Source organism: Pelobates fuscus, chromosome 1 (genome assembly GCF_036172605.1).
Source record: "Pelobates fuscus isolate aPelFus1 chromosome 1, aPelFus1.pri, whole genome shotgun sequence".
Taxonomy (NCBI): domain Eukaryota; kingdom Metazoa; phylum Chordata; class Amphibia; order Anura; family Pelobatidae; genus Pelobates; species Pelobates fuscus.
In genome coordinates this window covers 237,438,325-237,451,534 of record NC_086317.1, presented here as the reverse complement: position 1 = coordinate 237,451,534, position 13,210 = coordinate 237,438,325, and the positions used below count along the sequence as shown (strand labels likewise).

General features: G+C 42.9%; 1 protein-coding gene across 3 annotated transcripts in view; it reads left to right on the top strand.

The window, feature by feature from the left end:
- The first annotated feature begins 361 nt into the window (after positions 1 to 361).
- Positions 362 to 13,210, top strand: part of YPEL2 (yippee like 2) — a 93,808-nt gene continuing 80,959 nt past the window's right edge. Inside the window, exons 1-2 of one of the 3 annotated variants that reach the window (XM_063444518.1) lie at positions 362 to 480; positions 8,575 to 8,682. The gene's annotated coding sequence lies outside the window, so the exon portion shown is untranslated. The other 2 variants (XM_063444517.1, XM_063444519.1) reach the window with 2 other exon arrangements.

Here is a 13,210-nt window from a genome sequence, read left to right as displayed (position 1 = left end):
GTGCAGCTAAATTCAGGGGAACTCTGACAAGGCAGCCTGTCTGGTAAAAACATAAAGCCTTGCGCCCTGTGCATACTGCCAGCTCAGGGAGGTTGCTGTATTAGTAAGTGGGCACCCACGCCACCAGCTCCAGCACTACCCGCATTGGAGGCTCGAGCTACACTGCTATCCCCTGCACCCTAACCTAAACAGAGGATGTGAGCGAAACAGCCGCCGGAGGGAGGGGCTACGGGCGACTCGCCTCCTCGATTGGCCCAGTCACCGAACGGGCCTGTCCTCCGTCTGGCCAATGACAGCAGTGTTGCTAGCCTCCAGCTACCACGTATAGGTGGATCCAGGTGCCACTTATCCGTGAGCTGGTTCGGTTTTGCTTATGTTAAACTGCAGGCATTAGACCTCAAATGCAGAGCTGGCTGGAAAGTGACTTTAGCTGCACGAACGTTCCAACACTGGATACTTTGTAACATCTCCTGGCGCTCAGTAAGTTTGCTGAGGATTTGTGGTGATCCATGGAGCTTGATAATTACCTCTGCGTGTGCGCCTGGTGCTGTATATGTGCACTATATTATATATATATATATATATATGTGTGTGTGTATATATATATATATATAAGATTTATTTATTGGTATGTTGTGGTGAGTGGCTTGTCAGCACAGTAAAGTGCAGCAGACACATGCGCCAATTCACCAGACATTTTTAGAGTTGCACTTGTGATGGTGCTGGTCCACCTGGTTGTGGCCTCTGCAGATACTGGATACGTTAGGAACCGGATCAGAATTTCCTGCGTCATATTCCAGCTCCCCGAGCCTGTGGGGGAGAGGTTAGGAGCTGTATGTGTGGCTTTCTCAGTACGTGACAACTGTTCTGTTAAGCAGATTTAGTTCCTGCTTTCTGTTTTTGTTTTTTTTTCTTTTCATTCTATTTACTAACAGGCGTGCACCAGCACTGCTGTGATAAGATTTCTTCCGAGCCTTGTCAGAGCTCTAATCTATCTATCTATCTTACTCACTCTGCGGCAGATATCTACCTGTTTGTACAAATTTAAAAAATGTACTTTAATATAAAAAAGCTAATTAATTAAAAAAGCTGGAACCTAAATGTAAACAAATAGAGGGTGGATGACATGACACCAGGTAATTTGCTTATCTGAACTGTACTTTGTATGTCAATTGTGTGTGTTTGAAAACAAAAAATACCCCCTCCCCTTTTCATGCTTGAATTGTTGTGAAATTTCCTTGTCTTTTGAAGAAGTGACATGAGTAGGACTGTTGGACTTTGCTACTGCAGTGTATTGGACTTCCCTGTTAATCTCAATGACCTGTTTATGAAACAAACAAGCCAGTTGGACAAATGATACTTTCTTTTTTGTTGTTGTTGTTGCATAGTAAATCCTATGTTTCCAAGCTGTGTGCTTTTGGTTATTTGAGGTCTCTCTGTGTGATTGTATCACACAGGTTATCTGAAGATCATGCAAAACAGAATGTGTGTGTTATTTTTGGCACAAGGATAAAGCTGTTTTGACACAGATGTGTTTGACAAGTGACAAGGTAGTCCTGCTAGAAAGCATGGGCCACAAATCACATTCCTAACACACTGGCCCAAGAGGCACTTTCTTTATTCCCTTGGCCTTTTTTACAAGGCTAAGCCTGCAAAAAGGATATGGTGAAGGTTGGTTGCTAGATAGACATGTGCATGTGACTGTATTATTTACCAACACACTGTGACATGGGAGGAGTTTTTACCTTCTGCTGTACAAGCTTGAAGACGGAAGAGAACTAGTGTTTGTCTGTCAAGGGAGGAAAAAAAAAACCCTCAATGGCTGGCAATGGGAGTAGATTTGTCGTGGCATCTTGCTTTTTCCATTCCATTTTCTTTTTTAACATTTTTAGATGTCTTGTTTCTGAAAATAAACCTTTTCAGTATAATGAAAATAAATACACAGTTAAAAAAAAAAAAAAAAAAAAAAAAAAAGGTTTAACTGCTTGGCTTCCAAACGTTCTCCTTAGCTGTAAATGTTTGTGAGAAATATTTAGGTCTGTTTTAAATCACACTGTAGAATTTATTTATTTATAGATCTGTTTCTGTTAACACTGGGTTCTATTTTCCTGTACAGGACTAAACATTTACATTGAAGGTACTGATAAGTCTCCGTTTGGTTTTGATTTCAATAAAAGCTAAATTTAATCTTAAAGTGTGGGCTCAGATTGATTACTGTATCTCTTGATTACCTCCTTGTCTAGTTGCTACATAAATGCAAGGCCTTCTTAAAAGCCCAGTTAATACTGCAGCCTTGGCTCTGTATTGGTAACATTGCAGTCTTTCAGATTCTCAAATGTAGTGTAGTAGGAGACAACAACCCTTTTTAGGCTTGTTTACTAAGATCCCAATTTTAGTTCTTTATTAAGCTTGTTTTCAATACAGAGTTTAAAAAATATTCTGTACTCCTAAAACAAATCTGAAAAAGCAATTTTTGTTTAACTCAAACAATAATAATCTGTTAATCTTTGTCTGAACTGCATTAAAAATGTTACTAAAGACTTGATTTCTTGTTTAGGCAGGGAACAGTCTAAACAGACCAAAGCATTATCCTTTTTCTATACATCATGATCAGTTGTATAGTTATAAAATAATGTGTGTGTGTGTGTGTGTGTGTGTGTGTGTATATATATATATATATATATATATATATATATATATATATATATCTCTCTCTCTCTCCAAAAATCCTTGCACTTACTTGCCGGGTGCTCAGACTAGGACTTTGGTTATCCAAACGAGAGGAATGGCAGCACTCCCAGTCTTCAATAAAATGACTTCTTTATTGGCAAGATTAAAAAGTGGGACCAACGTTTCAGTCCTTTTCAGGACTTTCATCAGGATCCTGACATTTGGATCTGATCTCAGCAGAGGGAATCTAACACAATTGCTAGGGTTAGTATTAGGATTGGTTTATGATTGGGGTTATGCATAGGATGAGGGTGAAGTTCAGGGCCGTCTTTAATTTGGATTGGACCCTGGGCAAGCATTTACTTGGGCCCCCCTGACTACATATAGATACGCACAAATACACTACCTGACACACACACACGCAGATACACACTGACCGCATATAGATACACACAAGAACATACAGATACACACAGACTACATATAGATACACAGATACAAAGGTACACACACTGACTTCATATAGATACACTGATACACAACCTGACACACATACAGACACACTGATACACAACCTGACACACATACAGACACACTGATACACAACCTGACACACATACAGACACACTGATACACAACCTGACACACATACAGACACACTGATACACAACCTGACACACATGCAGATATACAGATACAAACACTGACACATACAGATACACAAATGGACAACATACAAATACAGAGACACATTCTGACAGACGTACTGACACAGACAGCCATACTGAAACACACATACACAAAGACATACTGAACCACACTGACGGACTCACACACACACACAGACATACAGATACACTGACAGACATACCGGCACATATGCACATAGACAGATGGACATACTGAAACACACACTGACAGACATATTGACATACAGAACCACACGGACACTGACAGACTCACACATAGACATACAGACATTCTGGCATACATACACACAGACAGACATACTGAAACACACACACACACACACACAGACACAGACACAGACATACAGATATACTGGCACACACACACACACACACACTCATGCAAAATTTAATAACCACCCTCCAGTTTCTTACCTTTTCCTGGAGGGTGGCTTCCCTGGGGTCCAGTGGGGTGGCTGGGAGTTAAGCTCTCCCGGCCTGGCCCCCTCCGGAACAGCTTCTTCCTCCCGTGCGGCTCCTGTTTCTGTCGGCTGCCAAAAAGCATGGGCCGGTCGCGCTATTAAAGCGCCACAGCGCCCGACCGGGCCCCTGCTGACACAGGCCCACCGGGTGGCCCTAAGTGCATGGGCCACCCGATGGGCCCCCATAGTTTGCGGGCAGAGGGCAAACGGAGCAGCTGTCTTGGGCCCCCCAGCAGAGACAGGGCCCGGGGCAGCTGCCCCGTTTGCCCCGCGTTAAAGACTGCACTGGTGAAGTTTAGAATTGGGGTTTGGTATAGGATTAAGATTGATACTTTGTAGCTACCAAAAATTAACTAACTGAAATCCTAGGTATATGGTGTACTATGTAAATCAGGGCACATCATTTTCTTCAGCAGCGCTAATTATGCACACAACTATTGTGGTGTGTGTGTGTTTGGTTTTTTTGTTTTTTTTTTCAGTATAATAAGTGTATGTATGTATGTATGTATGTATTAGGGACCAATATAAATTTTTTTTCTTTTAGAGCTGATACCGATAATCTGTGAACTTTCAGGACCATAGCCGATAACTTACCGATAGTCTGTACATTTACCATTTTTTAAAAATAAAATATTTCTAAAGGTAAATGCACAAAATTGCCAGGTCTAGTAGATGCAGAGTGTTTAGACAGGGGAGCTGTGTGTGTTTTGTATAGTGTGTGTGTGTGTGTGTGTAGTGGATGCAGTTTGTATTTGTGTAGTGTGTATATAATGAATGCAGAGTGTGTTTGTGTAGTATGTGTATAGTGAATGTAGTGTGTGTGTGTGTGTATAGTGAATGTAGTGTGTGTATAGTGAATGTAGTGTGTGTGTGTGTGTGTGTGTGTGTGTGTGTATAGTGAATGCAGTGTGTTTGTGTAGTGTGCTTTTTATAAACCCACTACACAAACACACACACTGCATTATATAAAACACATTGCATTCACTATACAGACCCTACACAAACACACACTGCATTATATACTGTGTGTGTGTTTCTGTAGGTATGTAATTTGGGGGGTGGGGGCATTTAATTTTGTTTTTTTTATATTTTTTTATACATTTAAAAAAAATTTTTTTCATTATTTTATTTTTTTGTCGCTCCTCCCTGCTTGTTACCTGGCCAGGGAGGGGAGATATAGCATTCCCTGGTGGTCCAGTGGCATGGAAAGAGGGGGCCTGCAGCAAGCGCTTACTTACCTTCCCTTTAGCTTCCTGTGTAAATCTCGCAGCCAGCGTGCCATGCAGAGCGTTGCCATGGTAACCTGTGGCAACGCTCTGATGGCCGCAGGACTCGCGAGATTTACACAGAAAGCTGAAGAGAGCTGCTTGGAAGGTAAGTAAGCGCTTGCTGCAGGCCCCCCCAGGACCACTGGTATGTATTATCGGCAATATCGGTATCTCCATTGGCCGATATTGCCGAAAATACAGAATATCGGACAGTATCGTGTATGTGTGTGTGTGTGTATATATATATATATATATCGTTTCATAAAAAAAATCATATGAGAAACTGCAGCTTAAAGGACCACTATAGGCACCCAGACCACTTCAGCTCAATGAAATGAAGTGGTCTGAGTGCCAGGTCCCTCTAGTGTTAACTCTGCAGTTGTAAACATAGCAGTTTCAGAGAAACTGCTATGTGTACACTAGGGTTAATCCAGCCTCTAGTGGCTCTGTCACTGACAGCCGCTAGAGGCGCTTCTCACTGCAGTGGCGTAGCGTGGGTTGTCAGCACCCGGGGCAAGGCAAGTAATTTGCGCCCCCTAACCCGTGGATTTTTAGACAGACACACACACTAACAGACACACACACTGACACACACACACACACTGACACACACACACACACACTGACACACACACACACACACTGACACACACACACATGCACTAACAGACACACACACATGCACTAACAGACACACACACATGCACTAACAGACACACACACATGCACTAACAGACACACACACTAACACACACACGCACACTAACAGACATACATACACACACTAATAGACACGCACACTAACAGACATACATACACACACACACACTAACAGACATACACACACACACTCACATTTTTAACACATATTTTTTTTTTTTTAAATGTAACCCCCCAGCATCCTTACCTTTGGAAATGCTGTGGGGGTGAGGGGGTTCTCTTCCTCCCTGGTGGTCCAGTGGCTGCTGGACGGGCGGCATTGGCGGGCGGCAGGCTGGCGAGGGAGCACTTCCCCTGAGCTGTCTGCTCAGCTCCCTCGCACGTCGCGGAGTGAGGCTGGGAGCCGGAATATGACGTCATATTCCGGCTCCGCCTCCCAGCCTCACTCTGCGGCCGGCGAGGGAGCTGAGCAGACAGCTCAGAGGAAGTGCTCCCTCGCCGGCCGCCCACCAATGCCGCCCGTCCAGCCTAGCAGCCCGCCGGCATGTCTGTTGGAGGCGGCTTTTTTTGCCGCCCCCTGGAAAATGCCGCCCAAGGCAAATACCTTGTTTGCCTCGCGGCTAATACGCCCCTGGCGCCCCCCCAGATGTTGTGTCCGGTGCGGCCGGCCCCCCCTGCACCCCCTCGCTACGCCTCTGTCTCACTGTGAAAATCACAGTGAGAAGACGCTGGACCTCCATAGGAAAGCATTGAGAAATGCTTTCCTATGTACTGTTGAAAGCGCGATTGGCTCTTGCCACGCATGCGCGTTTGGTGCTGACGTCGGCAGAGGGAGGAGAGTTACCCAGTGCTGAGGGACCACTTCAGCCCAGCGGGAGTGGGGGCCCTGAGGGAGGGAGGGGGGGGGGGCGGGGCTGGGACCTAAAGACCCTATAGTGCCAGGAAAACCAGTTTGTTTTCCTGGCACTATAGTGGTCCTTTAATATTTAGTATTTCTGGTGTCTATAGTCTGTACCTGCAGGATGAGCACTGTAAATTACTGTTTTTTTGGGGGGAGGAGGATTTCTTTCAAGGCACTAAAGTGTTTGCCAAAACTTCCTGTCCACCATGACAATCTGCTTGTCCTGACTTTTTTTTTTTTTAAATCAAAACTGTATTTAAATAAGGTATTTAGTGATGGTAATATAGGAGACAGACCTGGTGTAGGGCACATGGTGTGGGATAGGGATGTAGGGCACATAGTGTGGGGGTGATAGGGATATAGTATGCAGTGTGGGGTGGGATAGGGATGGCAGAGTGAAGGGGTGACAGGAGGCAGAGTGTGGGAGGGATTGACAGGTGGCAGAGTGAGGGGGTGGCAGAGTGAGGGAAGGGGTGATTGGTGGCAAAGTGTGGGGTGACTGGTGACAGAGTGACTTGGGGAGGGGGTGACTGGTGGCAGAGTGTGGGTGTTAGAAATAACTTTTTTTTTGTTTCTCTTTTTTTTCTTTTCTTTTTTCCCTGATGGTCCAGTGTCCTAACTCCCTGGTGGTCCGGTCTGGCTCTCCAGTCTGCAGCTCTGCCGGGTGTGAGCTGCAAACTGTGCTGTATCTCGGGATATCCAGCAGTCAGTGTTGCCGTGGTAATCCGCAGCATTGCTCTGATTGGCCAGAGGTTGCAGGATACAGCACAGTCTGCAGCTCACACACGGTGGAGCTGCAGACTGGAGGGGCTAGCTCTCTGGGCGGACGAAGGAGCCTTGTACCAGTGTGCTGCCAGGCCCCCTCCCGATGTTGGGTCCTTGATCATGGACCAAGGACCCAACAAGTAACTCTGCTGCTAGCCCGAAGCAGGACTGCAATAGGAGTTGCGCTTCCCTGGTTTATATTGCTGCCTAGTAACCCCTCTAGTGGGAGTCACTCAGATGGACAGGTGGGACAGGTGAGACTGGCACAGCGTAGGAGACAAGGTAAGTAAAATCACCTTTCCCATTTGAACTAAGAGGGGGCCAGTGACCTAAATGGTTATACACTATAGGGTTGGAAATACATGTTTGTTTTCCAGACAAGCTAGTTTTCCTTTAAGTAACAAACCAGCAAACTGATACTTTGTCCTTTAAATGTACGCTATATAGTGTTAGGAGTACAAATGTGTATTTCTAAAGCTATAGTGACCCTTGGCATTGTTTCGGTCACTGCTCTCCTCCACCCCCACAAGGGTTTAAAAGGTATAAACCTCTTATCTTCCGCTCAGTGCGCCAAATTAGACTCTCTGTAGCTGGCCCCGCCACCTTGGCTGAGATCATCAATACTGATCTCAACCAAGTCAATGTTTTCACATAGGACAGCATTGGAAGGCTAGTGCACACGTGCAGCAAAACACTCCACCTGTGCCTCTGATGTGAGTGAGAATGATAGCCACTAGAGGCATTTAAACCCTGCAATTTAACCATTGCTGTTACTGCAGAATGCCAATGTTTCACACTGCAAGATTAAAACGAGAGGGCATGGCACCAAGACATCTTCATTGAGGTGAAGTGGTTTGGGTGCCATAGTGTCCCTTTGACGTTTTTATCAGGCTGAGGTTTTGCCCAGTCACATTCTTCTCTATAGACGTGTAACGTAAACTATAAGATGAGGTGGGTTAAATGCATGTGCATCAGTTGACAATTTATTTTTCTAAAACAAACAAACACTTCTAAAGAAATATAGAATACAAAATAAACTTTGAAAAGTATGTAATAAACTTGGATAGATTGCATTGCGCATGCCTCTCAGCTAGGGGAGTATCTTCAGCCTCCCTCTAACTAACCCATCTCGGTTTCAGACCAGTCTACTAATGACAGAAAATGGCTATCATTGTGCAGCAGCAGCAGAGAGAAACTGACCCTCCCGGAGCCTGCTCTACATGATGACATGATCAGGATGTTGCAAGGTGAAGAGATCTTATAACTGCACATGTGTGAATATGTCAGGCATGCCCAGTGCACTTTTCCAGGATTCCTAGGGATCTGATCCTGATTGGTTAAATCATAAAAAAGAAGAAACAGGTAAGTATAGAGTGGGATTTTTTTTTTCCTCCAGACTGCAGCGAGGAAACATTCTAATTCAAAGCTAAAGCTTTTGAATAAGACCCTTTTTCAAAAGTGATGCATGTCCTTCCAGGGAATCACATTACGTCTGTCGCCAGTGTGCAGTACGCACTGACGACAGACTTAAAATATGCATATAAATTACATTGTCAGTCCGACGTTCTGGGCTACCAATGTCACATGTACTGGGGCTGCAACTACCCTCCCCCTCTCCTCCCCAGTGTTTCAAGTTGACAAGCAGAAGTGGTAATGGTAGTTGGAGTAACCCTTTAAGAACATTGGTGTTTGCAGGTCTAATGCTTCTATTAGACTTAACTGTAAAGTTGAAATAAATGCTAGTAAAGTTTATGGTAATAAACTCATTCATATGGAGCAAAACCATACAGCCCAGGTTTTGTTGTGCGTTGATGCCAGAAGGGAATTTCACACAATATATAGTGACTAGTTTTTTTTTTTTTGTTTTTTTTTTTAATTCTTTATTTTGACGTGCAGTAAAATATCACAATAACATGGATATGACAGGTTAACCTGCGCAGAGGTATAATAGTAATGCAAGACATGTTTTCATACATGGGCAAATACGATTTAATAGCATTCTAAAAGTGGGCTAAGGAGTAAATTACTGCACTTTTTTTGTATAAGTAAATAGGTCAATGTCTCAAAACTCAGGAATCGATACGGAGGGAAAAAACAAAACAAGAGATATTGAACAATATGTTGCTATCAATTCCCTAATCTGAGGTGAACATACAGAAAAAAGGTTGCTCACCAGCTTAGAAAAGGCAAAACACCATGTAGTGGGAAAATAACTGAGAAAAGAGCAAATAAAATGTTAAACAGGGGTGTTTCTGTAAGTTGGAACACTAATGGGAGTTAAAGCAATCCAGAGATATCAGATACTAGGGTAAGGCAAAATATTAACTAAGACCTCTAACTGACCGACTGAATCTCACTCCACTGGCATTAATATGTATGCAGTTCAAACCAAAGAAAAGAAAATGTTACTTGCGCTCTCTCCTTAATCCCTATGTATATTTAGACAAATGGAGGTCATTTAGTTGCTCCAATGGCCATTGGAGGGATGCCCGCCTGCCAACGTCAAGGCAGACCCCCCTAAGCGGGTCCTAACACTGACCCTTCAGCCTGCTTCCTTGAGCTTCTGGCAAAGATATCTCTAATGAGACAGAAAGGGGTATTTTTTTATATACACCCCTTTACTTATTAACCCTTAATAGGGAACACATGGGATGGGTAGCAGCATTGTAACCAGGCTGTGTGATACAAAGTAATCACTTGCTGCTTAAGCGCAGGACTTCTCTTTATGTATGCAGTTCACCCTATACTAATGCTTCGCCTATGACTCCATTGTTTGAGAGTCCCAATGATCCAGTACTTTCTACTCCGTTGGCCTCTTGTCTTATTGAGAGCCCTGGTCCGGTTGCTCGTGGCTCGGTAACCGATGTCCCGGTGTGGTTAAGGGGCATTGGTTCTTCCTTGGGGGGTGCAGAATGTGCACCAGGGAACAACTCCTCACAGCTCTCCGCTTAGGATTGTGGTGGTCTGCACTGGGTCACCATGTCTTCCAGGAAGGCACAGGGAGGTCGGCAGGTCTTCTCTGCTGGTGCAGGTAACGTGGTGTGTGGATCTTGTGCCTAGCGATGTGGCTCGTTGAGTATCAGGGGATGTGTATTGCTGTGATCTATTGCTCTGTCGTCGCTCCACCTGTTGCCCTCGTATTTCAGCCAGAAGTTGGCATAGATTCAGTCCATATGCCTTATAGTTGTCTCCACCATGTTGTGTAGAAATTGTTTATTTTTCAAAATGGTAAATGTACAGAGTATTGGTAAGTTATTGTCTATCGGCCTGAAAGTTCACAGGTTATCCGTATTGGCAATAAAAAATCAATATCGGTCGATCCCTAATAAGTATTATTATAGAGTATTTAAATGTGTTCTGTGCACCCTTTAGTTGATCGTTATAACATTTTACTATTTTTTTTTTTTTATTTATTTAAATTTTAGAACAGAGACCTGTATCACTTATGCAATGTTTCAAAGTACTAACATATAATACTGTACATAATAAATTTTTCTGTCCATAACATTTTAATGTCCATTACAGCCAAGATTAGGTCAGATATATATAAATCCCTCAATGGAAATCCAATAGTCACTAATACTTAAGCTAATGCATATATACCAGCATATGTATGTAATGCATGTCTCGCACAGAAGACTACATAAACCACAAAAACTACACATACTACATTTAGAAACATAAACATGTGAGCGCGACATGATGAGCAGGCCAACTTCACTTCCTTTCATAGATTTAAGGATGAAGTAATAGTGTCAGGGCAGATATCAAATTGGATATTTTAAGAGACACTTTTTCCGTACTTGGTAGTATTTTCCATAATTAGATTGGACAGTGAAGTATCCTCTTTCCGTTTGGGCTTGATTTTTCATCTGGTTAATTACATTCTCTATATTTATTGTATCATTTTGATGCCATTTTCCAGCTATAACAATCTTTACTGCTAGTGGTCCCTGTGTAAATAAAGCCTTATCATTTCTTGATGGCATTTCTAATTCCATATGAAAAAGGGCTCTTTGAATCGATAGTGGAATTATGGTGTTCGTTATACTGGAGAGAATACCAAAAATGTCACTCCATACTTGTTTGATTTTGTTGCAACTTCACCATATATGTCGGTAAGTTCCTACTGCTTCATTGCATCTCCAACATGTTGGATTCATCTCCGTACTAAACTTTGCCAATCTTACTGGGACTAAATACCAGCTCATCATGATCTTATAATGTAATTCAACCATATTTAAACAGTGAGTGATCTTATTGATCCCGACCAGACCATTTATAAATTTTTCTATATTTCGGTGAACTTCCTCTTTGCCAACTCTCATAAGGTTTTAGGCTATGTGTTTTATCCAAAGCTTCTAGAAATCTTTACCACCTAGCCATTTCTTTTTTCACTACGGCATTATTCAAAATACCTAGAATATTCTGATCTGATTGTTACTTTTGTGATTATAAATGAGCCTTTTTAAATAATGTCACATTCTAAATTAATTAAAATATTCAGATTCTTTAAATTCATATTCGTTCAGAATCTATATCGGGGTTTTAATTCTCTCCTCAGACCTAAAATTGCTTATTTTATAAGATGTAAAATTCGTACCAATTATCGAGCTTCAAATGCAGAATTTTATTCTTAAGAATATCCAGAGGAGCAGAGGGCAGAATATTATCTTTCATCCAAACTTCAATACAATTTTTTGTGACCATTGTTGTTTAAGGCATTACAGGGAGTGCAGAATTATTAGGCAAGTTGTATTTTTGAGGATTAATTTTATTATTGAACAACAACCATGTTCTCAATGAACCCAAAAAACTCATTAATATCAAAGCTGAATATTTTTGGAAGTAGTTTTTAGTTTGTTTTTAGTTTTAGCTATTTTAGGGGGATATCTGTGTGTGCAGGTGACTATTACTGTGCATAATTATTAGGCAACTTAACAAAAAACAAATATATACCCATTTCAATTATTTATTTTTACCAGTGAAACCAATATAACATCTCAACATTCACAAATATACATTTCTGACATTCAAAAACATAACAAAAACAAATCAGTGACCAATATAGCCACCTTTCTTTGCAAGGACACTCAAAAGCCTGCCATCCATGGATTCTGTCAGTGTTTTGATCTGTTCACCATCAACATTGCGTGCAGAAGCAACCACAGCCTCCCAGACACTGTTCAGAGAGGTGTACTGTTTTCCCTCCTTGTAAATCTCACATTTGATGATGGACCACAGGTTCTCAATGGGGTTCAGATCAGGTGAACAAGGAGGCCATGTCATTAGATTTTCTTCTTTTATACCCTTTCTTGCCAGCCACGCTGTGGAGTACTTGGACGCGTGTGATGGAGCATTGTCCTGCATGAAAAACATGTTTTTCCCTTCGTATAGTGGCAGTACTCACAGTTGGGTTGTTCCTTCCAATCTGGGACAAGAAGCTCCCCCTTCTTCCGGTTTTTATGCCTGTGCTCCGCCTGCTGCCTCCATAAATCCTGTATGCCCTGAACACACGCCAGTTCTTCTTGTCCCGACAAACGGGACGGACAGGTTCCCCAGTCTGGTGGAGAAGGTGCGATCAGCACAGGCTGCTGATCGGGGAGGTGTACGCCCGATAGCTCCCCGGGCGGGAGCTGAGTGGCAGAGGTTCCGGTCCAGCGTTACGGAACGCGACCAGGTAGGGCAATTTATGTGGCTCTTCCGCAGGAGTTCCCGGGCGGTCCTCCTCGTGGTTCCTTACGCATGCGCACAGCAGTGGAACGCACGCCCGGG